The sequence below is a fragment of the Bombus pyrosoma genome, linkage group LG2 (assembly GCF_014825855.1).
Source record: "Bombus pyrosoma isolate SC7728 linkage group LG2, ASM1482585v1, whole genome shotgun sequence".
Taxonomy (NCBI): domain Eukaryota; kingdom Metazoa; phylum Arthropoda; class Insecta; order Hymenoptera; family Apidae; genus Bombus; species Bombus pyrosoma.
Window position 1 is genome coordinate 14,791,894 of NC_057771.1, and position 24,105 is coordinate 14,815,998.

Sequence of the window (24,105 nt, forward strand, 5' to 3'; positions counted from 1 at the left end):
AGAAGCCACAGTATGCATTTATAAACCAAGAGAATAGATTCTGCTTACTGCATACAAACGTTTATAGGATTGAAATGGTCAATCGACTCTTTATCTCTAGTTGAACAAATATTATGATTTTCCTTTCCCGAGACTAACATTTATAAATCATATAGTATGCATTTTTTTATTTCTATCGCTATATGAAATTCAAGATCTATTATCGAAAAAATGCAAACTTTTACAATTATACGAGTTCACGGAGCTTTGACACGTAACACCGTCATATTTCCTCGTTTCAACGGCTGTCTACCAGCGCGGATTGTTGTCCGCTGAATAGAAGAGACATTTTATCTTATGAAGACGTAAGCGAGCGTAACGTTGTCGGTATTAAAACGTCGTAAACCACGTCGGCGATACATCAAGCACGTCCGTGTTCGAGCCTAAGGGATCGTTCGAACAACGTTCACGTCGGACAAATTGCAATCACTTTTCACTTTGCTGCTAATGAACGCGGATTATTCGCGACCACTACGTTCCCCCGGACGGTTTTCGAGGTTGCCGCGCGTGTACGAGGTTTATCGGCCCTGTAGTCGGCGTCCACTTTATTTCGCACCGTAGATGATTTATGGAACCCGTCTGAACGCGCGTTAAAAAACTCTCGACTGGGAAGAAGTAGGAAAAAAGAGAGAAAGGAAAAGGAAGAGAGAGACTCGGGTCCAGTCTTTATACGCTTTCTACCGAATTCGACGCAGCTATTTTCCCTTTGTCAGAAAAGATTAATATCGTCCGGCGAAACCAGAAACAAATCTGAGAAGTACGTTATCACAGCTATTAAAGTATCCTGTGCCGAACGAGCATTTGCATGACGGCCAACCATATTTAATATTTATCCCAAGTATGGTATATGCGTTGTAGCGTAAACCGATCATCACCACGAGCCCTTTTTCCCCGACTGTAAAAGTACTCTCGTTTCGTCCTTGCTGTTCCTCCTCGTTGCCGGAAAGTGCCCCTCCTGGATCTCGCCGTATTAAGAGTGTTATCCTTGATACATTATTCATGGGACACACTTAAACCGTAATAGGGGTACGTGGCGTCGTAGAAATCGATCTTTACACAATTGCCACAAATATTTACATCCGCTGCGACGCGCATATTGCCGAGGGATTGATTCTTTACGGCGACCCCCATCGATGGCCCCGTGCTATACAAAACCCCCTATATACAATTTCACCGTGGCGAACGTGTAACATACATACGTAACAAGCGGCCAGAACAACTCGAATCTACGAGCGGAACATGGGAGCGGAAGATGGATTAAGAGATAAGGAGGCGTATCAGGACCAATCAATTACGAAGTCGAGGGTTACGGATGCGTCTACGCGGTGGGGGTGAATCATTCGTCGTTCCGTCGTTCTCCGTCCCCGAACCTATTCCTCTTACTGCGCTCGAACACCAAGCGGAGACGGAAGCCCTAAAAGTGAAACGATTTTCTGAGATATTGTTCCTCGTAACGGCTCGTGCGATAAGCCCTACCCGTGATTCTTGCGTTTTTCCTTGTACGACCGAGCCATAAACCACCCTAATCGTTTGCCATCGACTACTGGCAAATGCGAACGATAAAACATTATTTGCCGCGGGAAACGTTGCACGTTGAGACGGGGATCGATAGCTCATGTATTTCTTCCATGATATTGACGTGGATCCCTCTAGTTGCAGCGAAGGAGCTGCATTCCTGTGGAGGATAAAGATTTTTATGACACGAATTTGGGAATTTTTATGTCCACTTTTGTTGTTTTATTGCCTTTCCCTTTATCCTCGATGATTCTTTCTCTTCTTGCTCTAAAAGAGCGATGCTTATCTCGAGATCGAAGATTGATTAAATCACTCTCACAAATTGCAAGATACATTAGCTAACCCCGAAACGGACACCTTCAATCCTCTTTCATTTAACCGGGAAAAGATGCATCCACTGAGAACCATGAACAATCAATTTGATTTTGAACCCATGGAGGGTCACGTTAACACGAAACAATTTACCTAAAATGTTTTATTTGTTTGCTGAAATGTTTGCGTGGCAACCCTCTTATAAATGAGAACGTGAACGTAATACCCCAAGCCGGTAAAAGCATAGCGCTGAGAATTTTCTATTGTGTTCCTGTAATGTAAGGTTCAGCGGGGGAAAAATATTCCCGAAACGGAACGCTTGTAATTCTCATCTTATCCCGAAAATGGACGTAGCGAGACGACTCCGCCACCGCAGCGTGGTCCACCCCTTGCAATCAAGTACGAGATATCAAATGTTCCCTCGGCATCTCGCGCTTCGTTTCATTTATCGGAGATGGAAGTGAACCGTGTCGAAGAAGCTGAAAAACGACGCAATTTGAGCCACTACGGGAAATACCCTGTGTGTGAGAAATTAGTTATTCGATTTCGGGGAACAGACAGAGCTAGAGTATCGAGTGTTGTTCGAACGAAAATAGTCCAAGTTTAGAGAATTCTTTGAGAACATCGAGAGGATAATATTTATTATTCGTTTAAATCCCATCGATAAATTATGCTTCTTTCATTTACATTACAATCCACAGACATTATTTAAACTTCACACTTGAAGAAAGTAGAAATACAATGCTATAAGCGAGACACATCTGCGTTTTCTGTGTCAAGGGAGTTTTCCCTCTGGTCGAATGCGGGTTATAGTTTATGCATCACGAATCGATCGCAAAGATGGAAATCATGGTCGTGACCAGATGGAGCCTTTCAGGAAAAAAGGTCTCTCAGAAAAATGGGGTGGCTCGTACGACGTATGGGGTTACGAGCACATTCTCACACTGACTGCCACATACCTAATACTCTTATAGTTACGTGCGTGTGGTGGGGTAACAGGGTATACCGTTACTACGGTACATTACCACGGTTAAAACGGGGGTGGTTTGTAGACCATCCGAACCGGGATGAGGGACGAGGAAGCCCTTACCTCACGTTTCACCGTAGCAGCCACCGCTGGCTATGAAACAAATCAATAGTTTGCGTTAAAGTGAGTTAAGGAAGAGAGAGAGAAAGGGGATTCTAAAGTGGAATAGAGTCAACGAGGGTGAGTGAGAAACAGAGCGAGATAGAGGTACAGCGAAAGGAAGGTAGTGGAGGCAGAGGATGGAGTTTTCACGGGGGTGGTGATTGGATGGAGTTGCCCAGAATCCCGTGAAATGATATCCATCGAAGTAGAAGCAGATAACGCTCCTCCATTTTACTTGCTCGCTTGCTTTCCGACTGTGAATGCTTATAATCGTTTGCGAATGCATCGAGCAGTCGTGATCAACTGGCTCGTCCTCTTCGACTTCGTACGACATTATGGGAAAAGTTTCAGGAATGGCTCCGGTAGCTTTCGACCGAATTTCCTGGAGTTTCGTATAGTACCTGAATTTCGTTGGACAGATATCGTTACCTTGAACATATGTATCTCCACTCTAATTCTAATTCTCTGATTGATACTTCGGTGACCTTTTTAAATAAAATTACCATTTCTTATTCGTATTAGTAGAATGTTAATAAAAATCGTACACGAGGAAACTTGTAGCGTAACGACAAAAACAAATTTATGCAAAGAAGGGTCATTCGAATCCGCAATGATGGGATTAGTCGTTTTGACCAATCTGACGGTTCAAACGGACGTTAGAACTACCTTTCCACGTAAATTCACAAAGGAAGGAAATCGCGCTTTTGAAAGGCGTCTTTTAAAACTTCACGAACCTTTGCCTCGATTCACTTTGAGCTATTTACACTTTCGACTTCGGCGCCAATAAATAGCGGAAGGACATTCTCGAAATCCTCTTTTCACAGCGGGGAATCATGCATTCCAGTCAGTGAATCGTACGACACCTATGTCCTTTTGCCAGGAGAGTGACGCTCGGGTTTCACCAAAGGTGGATGGAAAGGGAAGACAGGAAAAAGGAGCAAGTCTACGAGGAACGTGCCGCGGAAATGGAAAGGCGAAAAACGGGAATACGAGCGCACTCGTGGAAACACGAAACGACTCAATAGGTTTGGTTCATGGATGGAGGGGGTTGAAAGCGGCGAAATGCGTTCTTTTGAGGGCAGATCGGCAAGATAGGGCAGGAAAAGGAGTGCGAAGGTAATTCTACAAATTCGCATCGCACCTACATTCGTTTGAAGTTAAATAAAAAAAAAAAAGAATTACGAGTGTATGTTCAGAAACGGGGAAGAAATTGGGCTACAAAAGTGAAAAGTATTATCTAAAGGGAGAAATTTAGAACGATTAACTTACGATCAAAGAAAGAAGTATTAAAAAATCCACGCTTTAAATACTATTTTATTATGGTTATTAAGTAATTGATAACTCATTTAGCATTGATCTTTCAAAGTAATATTTGTTGCCTATATGAGCACCCACTTCGAAGCGGTATCGATGATCATCGCTATAATATTATTTCTGCAAATAAATCTACGTCCTCCATGCTATCCTTGGAACATCGAACCATCGAACGTATAACCACCACCCAAGTACTTCATAGACAAGATCACAAATTTGCATAATTATACACACACATCGCAAGAAACTGAAGTAAAGTTTGCGTACGGTGTACGCGAAGGAACTTGCATACACGTTAGCATAGTGGCATGCAGGAGCATATGTATATACGTAGTGTCGCTGCTGAAAGTCGGTGACCCAGCTGCGCACTGACAGTTGTCGACTCTTTGTCAATTTCCCTAAGCGATTAGACCAGACAACGCCCCTTCGAATGGCACCCTCCCCACACGTTCTGACCCAGCCCTCCATGCGCGCTTCTGTAGAGTAGATATCGCGAGGTTCGAGTGCTGGCACTTGTCTATTTTCCCATTAAGCACGTATACGTGATTACAGAGGCAAGTTGAATAAGCTACAGGCTGGGCCAGGCTGCTTCTTGAACCTAGCGACTGCCGTGTTTAAATGGATCATCGATCTGACGCATATGGCTCCTGGACCGTCTCTCGATTAATAATTTCATACAGCCGGTTCGTCTACACAGTTGTCTATACCTGTGTGTCTCCGTACGTGTGTGCTCAATTTTCCAACCTGTGCCACCGTATACACGGTAGACCGCCTTAGAATTGACTCAAGATTACGGAAGCGGAAATCAACCAGTCTACAATCAGAGAAATCTATGATTGGAGCGAGCCTAGGTCGACGTACGCGTGGTACACGAAGCGCATCGATTCACGGCCGAATCGATTAATGATTTAACGGTGAGTTGCGTCGAACGATAGAAAATTCATAGTATAACATTATGACGGTATGCTACATGGCGTGAAACGAATGTAAAAACACGGTGTCGTTTTTGGCGGTGAAACGACAGAGAGAGAGAGAGAGAGAGATAGAAATACGATGTGATTATCCGTTTTCATATTACTCACGATAAGTTCCAATTTTATGGACTGTACCTATTTGCCCGATAGATACTCGCAATGGCTAATAAACTGTGAAACGCTTAGGGGGATCATTGAAACGCACTCTATAACGGGGTACACACGAATCAACAAAATTGATACAATTAATACGCCTGGTATTCGTGACGTGTGCATAGAATCGCAATGTTCCGGTTGTCTATACGGTACAATTTGCATTGTGCCTTCGATCCACTCGAGTTGAGAGAATTATCGGATTTGACCGAGAATTATAAGCACTGAGTTATACAGTTGTGACAAATCGTATCTGAGTTATATGTAGTTACAAACCGAACATTGGGTACAATAAAATTGGACGCTCGATCAATCTCATACATACTCGACAACCGACTGAATTTAATCTTAATTCTTGATTAACAAACAAACGATATCCACACCAATCGCAGGGAACAATTTTCTAGGAAAATTGCTACCTTAATTTCTCACAGATTTATATCCAATATGATCAATCACAGTTAAATCAACGTATCTCATGATTTACAAACCCGTATTCGTTCTCGTGTAATTTATGGACGAAGACAACGAACACCATTGGCAGTGGCGCGGAATCGAGCCCAAGCGAAACTGTACGGAGGGCGTCGGCGCGAAAACGCGTTCCGCATAGCCGTGGGAAATTATAAATGAGCGAATAAATCAATCTAATCGATTCAACGAGGCTAGCGCGTACAATATAAATTACAAGTGGTCGCATCGGCGCGCAGGTTTCGCGAAATCAGCCTGGTACACGATGGAAAACCGCGCGCAAGCGGCCACCTGGCGTATTTGTCCCTCGCAGGATTGTTTGCGTTATTCGCTGGTTTGTTCGCGCTCGCGAAGGTATTTGCAAACAAAAAAGCAAATGTACCACGGGGGGAGCGCGGTTAATTGCCCGGCCAGCTTCGGCAAATACGTTCTATTGACGAGCGTAAATACACAGGGAAATTTTACTCTCAAAACCGGCCTCTGATGGTGGGATGCTGTCCGTCATCTGCAAACATTACAAGTAAAAGTGAAAAGTGAAAGGTATCGAGCGGATGCCGCTTGTTTACCGAAATTTTCCCGACGACTATTTACCACAGCCTCTCACATTACCGGAGAAATTCGCAAAGAGGAAACTAGTCTGGAGATTAGACTGTCAGTTAACTCGTCCGCAGCTATTAAAATGAAACAGCTACTTCTCTTCAGAAGTTGCGTATTTTATTTCGTCGGGAACTAACCGGAGTATTCGAGTAACAATTGAATAATAATTTAACACACTGCTGATTGATTTCCTTGTGTTTATGACGAAACACGAAAAAAGAAAAAATGTAACATTTATCAACAGAAGCAGAATTTCTTCTTTTCACTGCATAGATACGCGATTAATATGTATTTCCAAAATGCGTATTAATAAATTACAAGTGATTTACTTCCATAAGCTCATTAATCGCAATAAGATGACGTAAATAATAGTAAATTCTAAGATAAATTTAGGAAAGACTTTTCTGTAATTTTCACTTCATGGAATTGATCAATGTGGCTTCTAAATAGGAAAGAAACACTTGAATTAGAAACACAAAATATACTGGTAGTTTAAAACAACATATTCTGTATGTATTCTATAAATTATACCTCGACTTCTTAAGAAAGTATTAAAAAGTTTAGAGTATTCGAATCTTTAACTAGAAGTATCATTTTCTACTGCTGAGAAAAGCTTAAGACGTATCGTACATACCATAAATAATCGTCGTCACACGCGTCTTCGCAATTATCCTGACATTAATCTGCGATAAAGCTAACTCGCCGACACGAAACAAAGACTCCCACTGCATTCCAAAATATCACTTTCAAAAGACCCGTTCCATTCGCACCTCGTAAATCGCCGGCGGCAGTGATTCCGTTCGAACAATGCCATCCTCCCTTTAGCAGCACAAACGATCGGCGCAATCTCGTATCGCGCGCAGCAAGCTCGAAAGCTCCGGGATCCCCCGGTGCGTTAAGTATTCCATAAAATTCCCAGTTCACAGCCACGTTCGCACCTACGCGCGCCTCGCAACAAAATTCCTCGAGGACTTAAAGAACAGAGTAACCTACGGCGTGGTAGATAACGCCGCATTGTTGCTGCACTCGCAGCACGTGTAAACAATAAAGCGGATGCTCTCTAGCTTGGCCACGGATGTGAGTAAGTTTTAACGCGACCTCGCGATGCAGTTGGGTCACAGTCGTCGACGCACGCACGTGGCATAAACATCGTCTGGGTTAATGCTATAAGGGTCAATGGAGTGCAACTTGAATAGGAAAAATTCATTTTGTGCATTGACACGTTCAGAGGTCCAAGTGAAAATATACTTTTTATACGTTTCGTTCGTCCCTTTGAGAATGTTCTTTTTTTTTATTATTTAATTTGTACTTTACAATTTGTACAGCTGGACATTTGGTAAATTTTTCTAACTTAATCGCCGAATAACATGTGGATGGCTATCCCCAGCGGGATACCATCTTCGAGTTTGACTATTTTATTTCTTTAGTGAGGTCAGTGGGTTGTTTTCTTTTTAGTCTTCTTTCTATGAGAGACCTTTTTGTGAACGTGGCTAGATATTTAGCTTAGTTAGAAAAGATTTAAAAAAAGGAAACTTGTATTAGCTATTTTATAACACAGCAGATATTTTGTTTCTTATAGCTGCTACTACTGAATTAAAAATATTCAGAATTCAGAGTACTATGTACTATAAGTGTTAGACTTAATTTCGCAGATTACACCTGAAAGCTAGTCACACTAAAATCAGTAGGCTTATCGTCAAAAATCTTTAACAACCAAACACTTTTAAACCTCTACTAGCGCATTCAATTCTCCGCGTTCAAGCTTCCCTAACCTGCCCCGTACCACGAGGCTTTGTTATCTTACGCAACTCATTCCGTCCCGACAGTATCGCGTTAATTCGAGGTACCGACAGCACGAGTACCGACTGCAACCTTCGAAGCAATCTACGTTGAAACCCGTGATAATGGAAACGAAGAGCGTAGAAACAGCTGCGAATTCGAGATCGGACAGCCACGGTACGGCGTCCAAGTCACGTGTGGCGGGTTCAAACGCGAGTGTTTAGAACGGATATCAAGGTAACGACGAGGAGGATGCGGTGGTGCACACGAGTTCTTAGAAGAGAAAGAGACAGAGGCGGCGGCACTCGCGGTAATCGCAATGATTACAAGTGCCCCAGGGTGCCTGGTATATGTAAGAACCGTGTACACGTTCCTCGCGAGCACCGTATATAGGCCGGTTTACAGCCTGGCTGCACTCTGGTTACGGGAGACCTCTCTGGCCCGTTTAACGCTGCAAAAATTCTGCTAAATGTTGAAGAAATTACGAGGCGGCTCTGTCGAGGCGATGCTTATCTGCGTAATATCTCGTGATCGACGCTCTGGCCACGCGTCCCTTGTTCGGGGAAGCGTCGTCCTCACGGAACCTCTCATTGCGACCGATGAACGCCAGCCGAGAATATAGGGACGCGACCGAGAGATGGTGGCTCGATACGCGGCTAATGTAGGGATACCGCTGACGCTTTAACTCGCGATAGAGCAATTTCGCGTTCGTCACGGGTCTTTACCGACGCCCCGCGTTATCCAATTTCCCGTGAACATTAGAATTACGGAGGTTCAGTCGCTGATCGCGAGTCCCGGCCCGTTTTCGAGCGGCCCGCGAGCACCGCACGCGCTTTCGGATTTAGTCGAAACGTTTCTGCGTACTCAACGTGCCAGTTTCGCCATCCAATTCGGAGTTCAAGCAATCTTGTAATTATGGATTGTTGAGTTCTTGATGTTCCGAGTGGTCGGTTCGACGCCTGATGTTTGGAGACTCGTCCGATGTCTTGGAGACTCTGTCAGGGCTTTGTTAAGGATTCTGTCGAAGGTTTCGTGAAGAGTGATAGTATCATGTGGGAAAATGAAAATACAAGTTTGGGGTAGATACTCTGATGGAAGGTTGACACGTAGAATTCTAAGAACCAGTTGAACAAGTAGAGATAAAGATTCTTTTGCTTTTCATTTATCCAGACACTTACAAAATTATTGTATAACGTACTTTGCAGTTTAGAATTTATACTACAATAACGCGATCGTAACTGAAAGACTTTGAAAGATGTTATTCGACCTTTATTTTTAAAAAATTGCAAATGTCGCAACAACGATGCTTTCTTTCCTCACGTACCTCGCTTTTGAATGCCATTGTGCAACAGACCGTGGTCCATCGTGAAAGTCGTGAAAAGCTCTGTCACAGACGCTCCTCGGGACATCGTTGCGGCACAATGCCACTTTTATAACGACGTTTCCGCGTCGGAAAAAAATCCAATCGGCTCGATAATGCAAATACTCGAGTCGGCTTTACTACGGCCGCCTATCGACTCCGCCGATCGTCCGTCTTTCATACCCACGGACAAGTGAACTTTTCTTTATCGGGTCGAACGATCATCGCTCGACGATTGGGTAAGGATAGTCACGCGGCCACTTCCTTTTGAGTGCTTATCTCTCGATTAACCGTCCATTCGTTCAGAAACGATGATTCGCGATCGACAAACATCCGCCAACGTTAACCAATGGAGAAAAGTACTAAGCAAACCAACGTTAATCATGGGAAAAAAGAATAAAAAATCTAACAAACGAAAAAAAAAAATAAGAATGAAAAAGTAAACGTGAAAAAATAACCGACCAGAAAAATCGTCGCTTTTTTACAGAGAAAAAATAGAATTAGTATTTCGATGGTTCCGTATCTATTTCAATTTAGCTACGGTTCATTGATTCGAACAAATTCTCTGCGAGGAACAACAGCGTCAACGATACAATCGGTGCGCACAGTGCATCGACAATGAGAACATAGGCTACGATCTGGCGGTGCGTGAGAAAAGGCCCACTGTCGCCCATAAACTTACCATCCCTCGTGCCAAATTTATTAGGAGACCATTGTGACCAGGCCAGAGGTGTGCATACGCGCACCAGGTGCATCGACCCACTTCGCTGACACGTGCTCCGATTCACACATCAAACACTCCGCCAAGGAAGGGCCGTTTCCGAACGGTTTCAGAGGTCATTACTTTTTTTTTTTTTTTTTTTTCGTTGTACATCGTGGAAACACGTTTCGAAGTTCCAACGTCGACATCCGTTTCTCGCGACCTCGTCTACATTGTCGCACGGTAGCTCGTGCTTGGATTTCTCTTATGGGAATGACCAGAGGTGCAACTGCGTTCGCGAACACCATAACAGCAAGGCAGCTTTCTCTCGAGTGTTGCCTACGGGAAAGGTCGGCACTCGTTCAATGCTCTGTCGACTTTTCTTGGCAACGAGTCTGGAACTCGGACTCTTTGAAGTAATAAAAATTTACAACGCTAATGATACGCTCACTGGTGGAATAGAAATGCTGTTTTTGAAGTTTCTGCCGATTTTACTTGATGTTCGCATTTGTTTTCTGACAACTTTAAATGTATAAAAATCTTATCGTGTAATTATGATTAGAATTGCAGTGTTCGAAATAAATTGTAGCGGCACATGAGTCTAGAAAGCAAAGCAGTATAGCGAAGAATATGGCGAATTATCACAGAGAGTCATACGAACTACAGATATAAACGACCTACACTATCTCTGTACTTGTACTTGAAGTATAATTATAATTGACTATTACAAATTTCCACTCGTCTCGTTAATAACTAACACGTTTCCACCTCAAAATAATAACCGATAGACACAGCAGACTGTCAACCCTATTTAAATTTTGCTGTCTCATTCTTTCCACCATCAAAAATGTTCCAAAATATTAAATAACACTTAACTATCCGGATGACAAACCGCTCTTTCAAACAAAAGCAGCCGACGACATCGGCTTAGGAATTAATCTTTCATTAATTCATCTTTCATCTTTCATTAAAATGCGCTCTAGGAAGCAGTCTAGCGAACGACACTCCGCCCACGAGCGAAAGAGGGACACCGAACCAGCTCTATGTTGCCAGAGATCACGCGTCAGAATTATTTAACCTACTCCCTTACAAAAGACCACCCATCCGCGGCAAGCACCGAAGCTGCATTATGCGTGTTTCACGGTGCCTTATAACATTACCTTAATACTCCACGATAAGCCACTAATCTTTTACAACAGAGGTCCCATTTGGGCGAAGCGGTTCGTAATCTGTCAAGGGGGTAGCCATTAGGTAGCGAAGGAAAAAAAAAATGTTCAACTACCCCGTGAAGGTACGATATATCATTCACCGCTCCAACTCACCTTCACCCTTCTATCATCCCTGCTGTAGAATTTTCTATTCGATTTTCCCCCTTGCTACTCTTCTGTAACCGTCTCACCCCCGTGTCTATCACTCGACATAGACGCGATACATTGACAGGCATTAGTAGAAATGTAATCTTACTTAAGCATATGCCAGCATGACTGATTGGATGGTCGACAGCTCGGATAAATAATAGCACGACTAGAGTCCCTTTCGTTTTCATCCTACGTGTGTCGCCGATTTTCCCCTCTTAGATAGACTCCTTTCTCTTTCTCTCTCTGTTTCTCTGTCTCTCTCGTATTACGTATGTTCTACGCGCTTGTGGGAATTACAAGAAAAAAATCACATATGGGTACTAGTGAAAAGATAAAGGGGGAGCATGCTGGTAGGTTGATTGCGTCAATAGTCATCGATCTGGCCACTAAGTCCTCAGCTAAATTCAAGTACACGCACGAAATACGGTCGTCCGCTGTTCTAGGACTTCCTTTTCAGTGCACCGTGTACTTTCGCGCCGTGTTGACCGATGGCACGTGTTCGTATCGATCGCGCACCACGCTCCCCTAATTCAGCGTACAAAATGCGTATCGAGTGTCGCGTAACAGCCACCGTATGGGGCCAGGGAACTCTAAGTAAATTTCTCGGTAATTTCGTTAGACGTGATTTCGTTGGCTACCGGCGACCTGCCGTTCCACAGCTTTCTGAATTATACATTTTCCTCGTCCCGCTTTTATAAAGTTGTTAGAATTCGGGGCTTGTGAGAGTAACCTGTGTCTCATAGGAATTAGATCAACTAACTAGACTGTGCGAGCCTAAAATTGTTAGTTTGCTTTTCTTCTTACGAAATATAGGTAACTCTTCAGACGTTTCTTCTTCAATTCTGTATCCTGATAGATCTTCTACAAATTATGAAAGTCTTAGGAGCCTCGAAAGTACGGCGAATATTTAGTATCTTCTATGAAATATTCGTATTCATAGGATATCGACTATCTATTAAGCTTTCAAGATTTTTAAATTTCCCGCGGTTTTTAATATTTTCAAATCGTATTAAAACTGAAGGTTCAACATTTACAAAGATTTTCAATACTTTCAGATCGAATCTCTTCCAAATTGAGATCCAAACACCTGTCATTAAATATAGACAACGTACACGGCACAATGGATGAATAAATATAAAATAACATTGCCCCGTCCTGAAACAACAAACGACGAAACGCAGGTAAAAGAAAGAACTTGAGGATTCCTTGAGCCGAACAAAGTACACTAAAGACAACGACGTTTCAGCGACGCATTATTCTACGATGGCTATTACGCTGTCCAAGCAGCGAGCGATGTAGCAGCTTCAATTGCCGAAAGGAACGCGCGACCGCATCGCAACAGGAGGAGGAACAGGCAGGAGAACGTAATTGAATCCCAGAGCTCGAACGTGGAAGCGCGGTAGCTTACAAACAGCGATTACGTAAAGCTGCCATTGTGAGGCTTACTGCCGCTTTATCGCGTACACCGTCTCAAAACTACGTTATTTGATTGATCGTCAGACATTTTGATACATTGTACCGAAACCTGTACATGGCTGATACGTGTGTCGAGTATTAACATACGTTATCCTGACCAATATTCGCAGCTATTGTTCATATTTCTTGCGTACGACGAAAGAAGCGGGAAAACTTGGAAAAATCTCGCGTTTAATCCAATATACCTTCCCGCTAATGGATTACCATAAGCCAGAGGAGTAGCTGTTTAACCGTATCTTACGACTTTACTCTTGTATTAATTATAAGAGACGCTGAATATGGAACTGGAGACGGAGTGTTATTAGCTGTGCGCTCGGAGCCATAAGTAAGCAAGTCGACGCGTTTATTTCCCCTTGTAAATTATACCCATGCGGTGAAAACTGCAATTATTTCTTCGATCTCCTGTGTATTGCTGGCGATGAGAATGGCGAAAAGGAAAAAGAAGAGGAAACAGAATCGTGTCACCCGAGGCGACACCAGTTCTTTCTTCCCATTCGCCAATCCCTCTGTTGTTCCACGATCCTTTCTTTTTCCCATTCTTTGACAATTTGTTTACGCGAAAAATGTCTGAAGTTGCCTGATTCCATGGGGCAGGTTTGCGCTTCCTCGTTAAGACGGCCAAGGATCAAATTGCACGGAGGGAAAAAATGAAATCTGGGAAACCGTTTGGTAACACGAGGCGAAACACATGTTGCGTCTCGTGTCGCCGCTCTACGCCACCTATAGACTTTCTCCTTTAGCACCGCCATTCTCATTTTTCCGCTATTAGATATTTTTCTCATCCAGTGGAGGCTACACACGGTACGCGTTCACAAGCACGCAGACTCGCACCAGGGGCTAGTTCGAAGTTTCCTTCTCTCCGCTCTCTCCCATCGCTACATTTGACGCTTTTACGCGTTTCTCGTTGGTGGTTGCTCGGTTTTTTTTTATAACACAGAGGTCGCATCTGGAGTAAAAAGCGTTTGCACTGACAGTTTCTCGAGAACGAGTATTAGCATCTTTGTGTCGCTGTCAGTTCCTTGATCGTTTTTGCTTTCGCGTACGTCCGACGCACGAAAACTTCCCAACATCCTGTTTTTCTTGCAACGTTTCAACTCGCTTATCGCCTGCTTTGTCACTGTCGATAAAACATCTCGACGTCTTGCCACCAAGGGACGAAGAATTAATCGGTGTTGATAACAAAGCCTTTTAAATCAACTTTTCACTAACTCGTGGTATTCCAATTGAAAGACGCTATCGTTCTTCGTGCCCTACCCTTCGTACCAACCTTGACGAAGGATTGACAGAAAATGTACGACCGGAGAAAATCCAAAAAATCGTTTCTCTTTATCTCGTTCCAAGAAATACCTACTCCTATAAACAACTTCCCTAAAATAACATTCACAGCCTTCCTCGGCGAAGTTCCTTCGAGTCGAGACAGCAATGGGAATGCGAAGAATGCATGGTGTAGCGTGCTCGAAACGAAACTTCGTGCACGCGAGATATATTCGCGTCAAGTAGACCAGTGTTCGAACGTGTCGCGGATTCGCGAGAATTTCTCTTGTGACCTGGTTGGTCGACGATCGTTTCCCGATAGCAACGCATTGACAAGGAAGCGTAGGGTCCTCCATTGTCTCCGGCCGTTCGAGGCGTGCAGAATCTGTGCCAGGAGTGCATGCTATGCGCGCATTGTCCCAAATGACGTCACCCTTGCGAAACTCGTTTGCGCAGACAATCGTTCGCCCTGTACATGCTACCATCGGACAATGACATTCGATCGGCAGCGTCTAGTCAGTCGATCGCTGCCCACCTAGCGCCCAAGAATGCTAAACACACCTAGCCGAGTTTCCGCGAGGGACGCGCATATGATCAATGAGTCATGGCGTAGCTGTCGAAGCGTATTAATAGGCTGGTTCGATGCTGGTTGAGTGGAGAATGAGGAAAGAAAAGAGTGACACAGAAGCTTTCACTTCGAGCTCGTTGGATTCGATAGACTACGTTAGTCTATTTCGCAAAAAGGTGCAAAAGAAAGGTTCCTTGCGGCTAAAAGTATCGTCTGTTGAGTCTTAATTGATAGTTATGTGGGCAATCCGGTTTGTTTATGCTATGATTGAGTGAAATTGAGATGAGTAAAATTAATGTAATAAAGATTCATTAACTTTCGAAGCTAATTATTATCTTTCCAGAAGAATTTTCTAAACATTTGATTAAAAAATTGATCGTGTAATATAGCAGAGGCACTCAAAAATATTCACAATTTTTTCAAATTATTTTCGGACCTATATGCTTGCAATGTTTATTATTTTGACTAATTATCACTTGTTGTTATTACTGTTTAGTAATTATTATTTATACATACCCTGATAATTGGTATTTTTGTTAATATGTGATGATAGGTGTAAACGTCGATACACTTGGAACTCCGTGTCGAACATACACTAAGCTTTCACTTCTTCAGGAGTTTAAGCGCTCTTACGATCGGCCAATTAGACCGACAAGGAAAAAAGACTCGCCTGTGATAACTCATGGTCCTTTTACAGAAGCGATGTACTCGCGAAGGGCGGAGTATTATGTTTCTGAGCCGTCGAACGCATTGAGATTTATTACGAACGGGCCTGGTGAAAGTCGGCGTATCGCGTGTCATAAGCGCGGGAGGATCTGGCTGTTGTAATGGGATCAAATCGTCGACCACGCTCTCGCAGGTATACGTACGTTCGATTTCAATAATACGCCTCGTTCGTCTTCGTTACGCCTCTCTCGATTTGGTATTTTCTAGTTGCTGGAACACACGTATCGTAAAGTGAAGGGTTGAGATAGTGTTCCGTGATATATAGAGTTTAAATAGAATTCGTTGCTGGCTCATAGATAGAAGTCAATAAGAGACATACGAGTATAAATGACATAGGTGAGGTAGAATTTCATTCGATTTCTAGTTCTAAGAGAAGTCTGTAGAATAAAATTTAGTATTCTGCTACATAATGGCACCGAAGTTTCTATTTAATTCCCAACATACTCTCTCCATACACGCATCACAGAATATCTATCGAGGCACGTTTGTGCTATTCTTTACTCGCCAATCTTCTACTTTCGAACGATCAGACCGTATATTTCATCTTTATATCCCAATCAAACGTATATACTTGGAAACGGCTGGCGAGAACGTTTTGACATCTCACGCTCCATCGATCGAGGACAGGAGCAAGGTAGCCTCGTCTGGAGTAGCTAGGAAAGCTATTGGCTGTTTCACCGACAGTATTCTTCAAAACGAGGCAGGAACTGTGACGCGGACCAAAATGGATAGGACGTTTGAAGTGGCCTGAGAAGTTATACTAGAAGCGAGAAAGCATCATCGGGCCATCGTGTTCTTGTCTGTCGCGAGGAGAGACGGAGAGAGCCACGGTACGGCAGTCGAGCAGAGGCGAACTAACAGCTGTCAAAGCGTTCGTGGTCTCGTTCTAGCCGACCCTTCTCTACGACCGTCCTCTGCCCGTGATGTTGTGGTTGCTAATGTACTCGGTCCACGATGTATACAGTCGTCGGGCGACAAGCGCCACGACAAGAAGAAAGAGCCACGCTTCGACTGGCAACACAATGTGTGTTTGCCTTCCTATTTAGAAGCTACGCACTCGAACAGAGACGCGACAATGCGCCCATCGGATGAGTCACATAACAAAATCGAGCAACGATGGCAAGCGATTGTTGGATTCCATGTGATAAAATTCAATGGAAGAAGAAATGTAATCTAGGTTGACTTCGTGGCACAAGATTTAGAGCAAAATACTGGCGTTTTTGTTGTAGAATTGACGTGTACATGATATGACGTAGAATAGGGGCTAACTGCCCCTACAGGAAAACAAGTTTTAGATAACAAAATATTTAAAAAGGTAGTTCGTCGTTAACAACGAGCAATCTCGACTCCAGTCAATTCTTTCTCAAAAGAATTTTCTTGATTCTTCGACGCTTGGCTCCGATGCTATCTTCATGACTACAATCAAAGGTTGGATAGTCGTGTCCGTAGTCTTCCGTCCCGCTAGTGGAGGATCTTCCGTCAGGAAGGCTGTTTCCGATTCAAAGTAAACGGTCGGCGCGCGGTAATCCTTCGTGGTTCCGTGGTCGAGCGGTCGTAGCGACTGCCGCCGGAGCCACGGTAATTTAAACTGCGGTCAAGGCGCCGTGTAAACGGCGAATGAAAACGTTGGTCCTTTCCTGGGCTAGATTCTACGTCCTCGTTCAGCTTACTCTGGAAATTGTGGTCTAATTCGTCTTGATGGAAAACGTTAGAAACCCATACAAAGCTTGATAGGTTAAACGTTAAGCTTGCAAACCAAATTGGAGACGAAGGATAGAACTTGAGGTATGTCTCACGATGGTCCTCAACGCGGAAAGAAATCTGTATGAGATCGTGAAATTGAGGAAACTTCGCAGCTAAAATGAAAACGATGCAGAATGATCGAAATGTCTCGGTAAACAAGCAATGTAGCTTTGATTTTGAGTCGAAGAATCTAACCGTTGACACTCGACGATGGTGGCGCCTAATGGCTTGTCTGGCGCTAAAAATATATACTGCTTTGAATTTCCCATCTAGCCACGGCTGGATACAGTGTACAGGAAAAAGGAAGAAAAGGGATGGGATTAGGGCGATGCGGGGGAGATGTGACTCCGCTACTGTTACTCCACTTTCGACCGGTGAAAATAACTCGACCGGTGCTTCGCGGTACCGTGTCATTTCTTCGTCTTCCTTTGTTGTTGGCGCACGCTTCCATCGTTTCCCGCGAAACGCGACTGCGTCGTGGAGAGAAGAGAAGCAAAAATTGCAAAAGCCAGCCTCTCGCATAGATCTCGTGAGTACGTGGGCGCAGATGGAAACGCGACATATAGGCTTTTTAGACCGTCGGTCTTTGTCATGGCTAGCACTTTTTGCCCCCACTGAACGAAACATCGTTCAATGACCGAGCAATTTCACGTGACATACGTTATTGCGTGAACTCGCGAGATTAACGTTGGATTTTGTCGTATTATCGAGGACAGATGACATCCTTTTAGATATCATAAGATGTAATTTCTTAGGAATAGGACTTTACGCGTAATTTTCATTCATAGGCGAAATATTTCACGAATTGATCTTCAGCCTATGGAAGAATTTTTAATGGAAGGAATTCGCGTGCTAATAATAAAAGGACACGCGATATTTCATCCGTAGCTTTGCATTGCGTATCGTTGCTTGATTAATAGATTCGGAAAAGTTTAAATATAGAAATATAAATGTAATTTTTTCTCATTCACGGATACTAAATTTAAGAAGGCGATTACACATAATAATCGTTAATAAATGTACAAAGGTATAGGGCTGAAATTTCGTGGTTAAGCAATCTCGTGGTCGATAATCGGTTCTGTACACTCCGCAACGAGCTACACCGCGTTTCCAAAGAAAAGCTGATTGCTCGTAAGACAAAGCGTTATCGAGTTTAATCTTCCAATGATCACCGCGTGGTAATCGTGTTTGCCAACGCGCGCCACAAGAAACAGCGCAGCGACGCGTTAATTAGAAACCCAACAAAAAGGAAGAGGCATAGTTTACCCGTGCTCGACCCACGTTCACAACGTGGACACGACGCCTCGCAATCTCGTCGTGTGTGCTCACGAGGGGGCCCGAAAATACCCTCGCATCAAGCAAGGCAGGCGATCGCTCTTGTTCACGTCACGTCGTTTGTCATTCGTTCGCTGGAACAAGGCGGCCAAAGGGCGGTAACCGGCAAGACTCATTCTAATCTGTTGGTTTGCCACCGAGTAATTTTCTTCGTTCCATCGTAGAATGCTGCATCACCGTCTCCCCTTTTCTGCCTTTTCTTTATTTTTCCATCGCGTTTATTATTACCGCGCTTTCGAATGGATGCACGAATCACGATTATTATCGTCGGTACGGCAATCACGCGGTGGCGCATGTGCAACCAGTCTCTGTCGTCGAATTTCTTCAAACCAACCACCAATCAACCTGTTCTTTTCTCGCTTCTTTTGCGCTCGAATATTGGATAAAAATCGAATATCGAGTATCAGAGAGAGAAAGAGAGAGAAAAGAGAAAATCACGTTACGAAATTCGGGTGAAGCCTGACACCGTGGTTGGCTGATTACTTATAAGCGCTTGTAATACAGTGGTGCTTCCCAGGCAATAACGAACGCGTCGTTACCTCGATCGATAATATACACGGATAATGGGGGCAGATCGTTGCGAAACACCGATTACCGGCAGCCTGGATGCATTTAGCGTCCTTGTCGATAATCGACGAATCGTGGATAATGTCAAAAGAAGCTAATCTCAATAAGCAGGTTCGACGAAGACTATGAGAAAATTCTTAGGCCGCTTGTGTATGCATGATACGATATGATGCGGGCGCTTGTTGGAAAGACGAGGCGCTACTCGATCACCTTGCGCGAATTCTCGCATTATTTTCTCACGAGCCTTGAATCTGCTTCCACGCGAATACGTTACCGCGCGCATAGTAATTGCGGCAATTTATTGCCGCAAAATGTCCAGTTTTTGTGCTGACACGAGATCCGCTCAGTCACACACGTGATCAACGCGGCCGCGGAAAAGTGAGCAGAAAAACGTTACTCCCTAACAGGTTTCCGTTTATCTAAAGGCATCTCGTCTGATTTTATTCAGCTGAAATCACTGTTGCGTGCTTGTTTGATCAGTTATTACAGTGTCAATGATGTTCATCATGTGGAAGGTGAATTAAATTGATAAAAAAAAAGACTAAAGCAATGTATATCTTTAAATGACGGTCGAAAGATTCTCTTCGTTTCTTTTCAACTAGAAATTCTTGTTTTATCGTTCCGGACGAAACGTCATCAACGGACGCCAGCCTTTTTCGAAAATAGAATCCAATCCATAGGATATATTGACACAAATAATAGAACAGAACAACTATTCGTTCACAATTCTTTGTTTATTCAAAGAGATCTCTCCGGGATTAATTCCAACGAAATCACTATTATTTTTATCACGATATTCTGGACAAATTCATTAAAAAAGACACTAAAGGAGCTTTCTTTAAATTGAAATTGCAATAAAAGTTTCCTCTGCCACTCTCTTTATTCTCTGTTCGACTAAACAGTTCTCTTTTATCGTCTGCAAATAAAACGTCATCGATTGATACCAATTGCCGTCGAAAGTCATGTTTTTCGAAAAAATAATACAATCCATAGGATTTATTCTACACTGGCAATAGAGCAATTTCCTTGGCAAAAAGCGTATATATAGCGCCTTCGTATCGAGATGAAGCAAGCCAGGCGCCTTTCGCATTCGCGATATTCGAATCAACTGGCTGGCAATCTTTGTATTAAATCTTTCGCGTCTGGATCCGGTATCGCGCGATCTGGCGATCCATTTCAATTTTCTTGCCGTGCCTCTACTAGCGTCCAATGGGGAAAAAAAAAAAGATCGAAACGAAACACGACCCGCGGTCCCATGGAATCCCGATAACACGGCCGGCGCTTGGCAAACCATACGTGGAAAACTATAAACCGGGTAAAAACAACACAGTATACAGCGCTGTTGCCTGTATGGATTCATTAATCAATCGTTCGCGACGGTTCTGATTGTCAGCGGTGTTTCGTCGTCGAGTTTTTGTCGGTGCCTCCGTGCAGCCATGAAAAATACGAAAAGCCGGGATCGTCGGCGTGAACGCGCGAAAAAAGTGTAAAAGAGAAAACGATGAGTCCAGGCTTCGATCGTCCCAGTCGACGTGTTGCAATTAAAAATTGTCGAACTTTCCGGTGCCGCGGATCCACGATCGTTTCGCGTAGCTATTCTATCTCTTTTCCACTATTTTTCACGTTTTCCTCGCTCTTTTTTTTTCTCGTTTTGTATCGAGCAGCTGCGTACGAGCTTTCATCACACCGAAATCCGTATCGTCGAACCAATTGTTAGTAAGTTGGCAAAATCCCGTTGGAAAAATCGAGCGCCGTCCATTTCAACTTTATCGCTGCCCGCTTGTCTTGAAGCTTTTTGAATCTGCTACCTCGTCGCCGATGAAGCCTTTATCACGGATTTCAGTTTTTCGCGGAATGTTGTTCGAATCGACGTTTCGGACTACGAGCGCTCTATATTTTTATCGGCTGTAGTTGAATAGGAATGTCGAGGAAAGTTTGAATAAACGTGGAATTCTGTAGGAATTCCACAAATTAGTGAAGAAATTCGTTCGTATCGTTTAATATTCTTGTAATAGGAATGTTCATAATTCGAAATCTCTCTGATACAGTGCAAATAATAATTACGGATGCGTACGTGTATATTACAGTAATCTTAAAGTTTAATTCTGAACATCCAATAAAATTCATCTATTTGTAAGAATATTATTATCCAAACGGAACTCATCTGCGATGCACGAAGCAAATTAATTTGCCCGTGCACGCATCCTTGTATCAGATCTTAGCAACATGATGCAACGGCTCGCAATCTCCGTCGCCTGCATTTACGCATTCCATTTACGCAACGATTCCAATTAGAAAGAGAAAGAGATTGGTTTTTAATCGAATAGAATGTAAACCCCGTGGATAACACGGATTCCATCGATATCAGAGAAATAGAAACGCTACGAGGTTTCATTTGCTTAACCTTTCATCTATCTCGCTGTCTCTATCGACAAATGGCAGAATTCTTCTCTGAACATTATCGATGATAATTACCCAATTGGCAATCCGTTTCTCCTAATTTACATCTGATCGAGACAAGCGAATAGATCGTGTGTCGCAAGATTTCATCGAGCTTACTCAATCTATGACTTCGACTCGCGACAAATCATCGAGACGATAAAGTCGCCGCAGCGATTTTCTCACCCCGGATGAGTAACCGCGAAACGATTTGCAAGATTCCCACAACTCGCTAGCGAAATGACATAATGCGCAGTGAACAAGGACGAGGATACAATTTCCATCGGAGCAGCGAAATCGAAGATAAAGAGAGAATCGACTTCCCGCCGGGTAGAATTGCAAATCGAGTCGATTACAGAGAATTCCATCGGTTTATCGAGGGAACCGGGTCTTCAAGGTGAGCTCTCACCAAGGAATGAGTTCATTCAGCCGATCGTCGCGAACCAACACCTACGCCCCTTGCGGCAGCTCGCCGTTGTTCCCCGGCAACGCCTTCTCGATTCAGTCTCGTCGAGACGATCCGAATCGACATGGACTTTCGCAACACCCACCGACCCGTGGCTCACTCCCCCTATGGAACGCTGGCTCTTGCAAATCGTGCACGATTCCGCGTGACGAGACAACCGACGTTCCAGAGAAACGAGGACAGGAGAGCAGAAAGACGACGAACGAGGACATTTCATGAAAAAATGTGCTCGCAAGTCGAGTCGATCGACGAACCAAACAAGTTGGAGTTGGAGGTGGAAGAACGAAGAAAGACAGGTAGCAGAGGTTGTTGGAGACGAGACAAGAAGCCAAAAGTGGCAGAGAGAAAGGGAGAAGGGTAGTGGCCGCGAGAGAATCAGATCGGACAAACCGCCTAGCCAGGTAGACGCAACCAGGTGTGAGGAGATCAGAGAAGATCGCTGCAAGATCTAAGGAGATCCAAGGATGTTCGCCGGGCAAGCTGACGCGGCGATGGTGGCGAAGGATGCTAACAGTCTCCAAACGAGTCTCTCGAGCTACGACGCCAACGTCTACCTTGGCGGCCTGCAAAAACACCTGCCTACTTCTGTCTTCTCCCCTTCTTCTCCTTGTTCCTCTTCGTCGATGTCGTCTAAGAAGGATTCCACCGCCTTCGTTCTACCTGTGTATACACATGGTGGTGACACGCGGAGGTTTATCGACGCTGTTACACGTGCTTGCTTTCGAGCGACTGCTTCTTCTTATTCTGTGTCGGATCCTGGTCTCGGGCTTCATTCGATATCGGCGTCTATTAGACGATTGACGTAAAAGAATTTCATTTGACGATGGATACGATGACGTTGGAAGTACGAAGGAACTCGATCATATCGATTAAATGTTACGTCCGTCAAACTTCGTAAAACGTAAGATTAGAAATTATGAAACTTTAGATGCTTCTTTTTTTCTCCCAAATCGTTTTACAATTCTCTCGTTGCGATTATATTTACGGAATACGTCTGAAACATCTAAGCAACATCCCGGGACATCAATATGTATAATTCGTTACTTGAAACAATTAGTTAAAAATAATTTCGGAAGTGCCGTTAGAAATCTAGGTTTATGCTCACGACACAGTATTCTTCAAAGTGTAATATTCCATTCCATTACTATCTGGTCTAAATAGTTTCACTCGCATTCTCATTGGGTTGGCGAATCCGTCTGGCGGATGTCGCGGCGCCTGTACAGGCAGACAAGCTTGATGAGACCCATAAAGCGAAATCCGTCTGCTCGCTTTACGATTTCATTACGAGAATTTAAAAGCCCCGTACCGGTACGCATCTCGCGCTTTATTTAGTGTCTCGTCGCGCACCTCGTTTGCTCTGCCCCTCATCTCATCCTTGATTTACGAGTGCGGCATGATAAACGAGAACGCCTTCGCGTGCCCCATCGTTTCTCCATTGTCACGGGCTAGCGGCCAGGAACGATCAGAAAGGGAAAAGATTTTATTACACCCAGCCGACTGATGCAGCATAAACTGATAGTCCACCTCCTAGAAATATTATTATGTATACCGTTGTGCAATAACGGTACAAAGTGACTGAAAACGTTAACATTTATGAACCAGGAGGATATCGCGATTCGTAAAAGCGATCTGAATATAGAAGTGTTTTACGTTCTCTTTAACGACGTCGTTGACGATTTCTAGGCAGATGATCGTTTGGCTCAAAGGTTAACTATATTCTACGCTATACGTAGATGTGCTGACGAAAGAATCAATTCGAACAGTTGGTTTAGTGCGTACGTTGGATAAACTAATATGACATTTTTATCGTTTATAAAGTAACAATATTATTTC

The 24,105-nt window shown here is 43.7% G+C and overlaps 1 long non-coding RNA gene across 1 annotated transcript; it reads left to right on the forward strand.

Moving 5' to 3' along the window:
• Positions 1–12,202: 12,202 nt before the first annotated feature.
• Positions 12,203–15,431, forward strand: LOC122577856. Its single transcript, XR_006320430.1, has 3 exons — positions 12,203–12,511; positions 12,754–12,879; positions 12,945–15,431. It is a non-coding gene; the product is annotated as an uncharacterized LOC122577856 (long non-coding RNA).
• Positions 15,432–24,105: the final 8,674 nt, after the last annotated feature.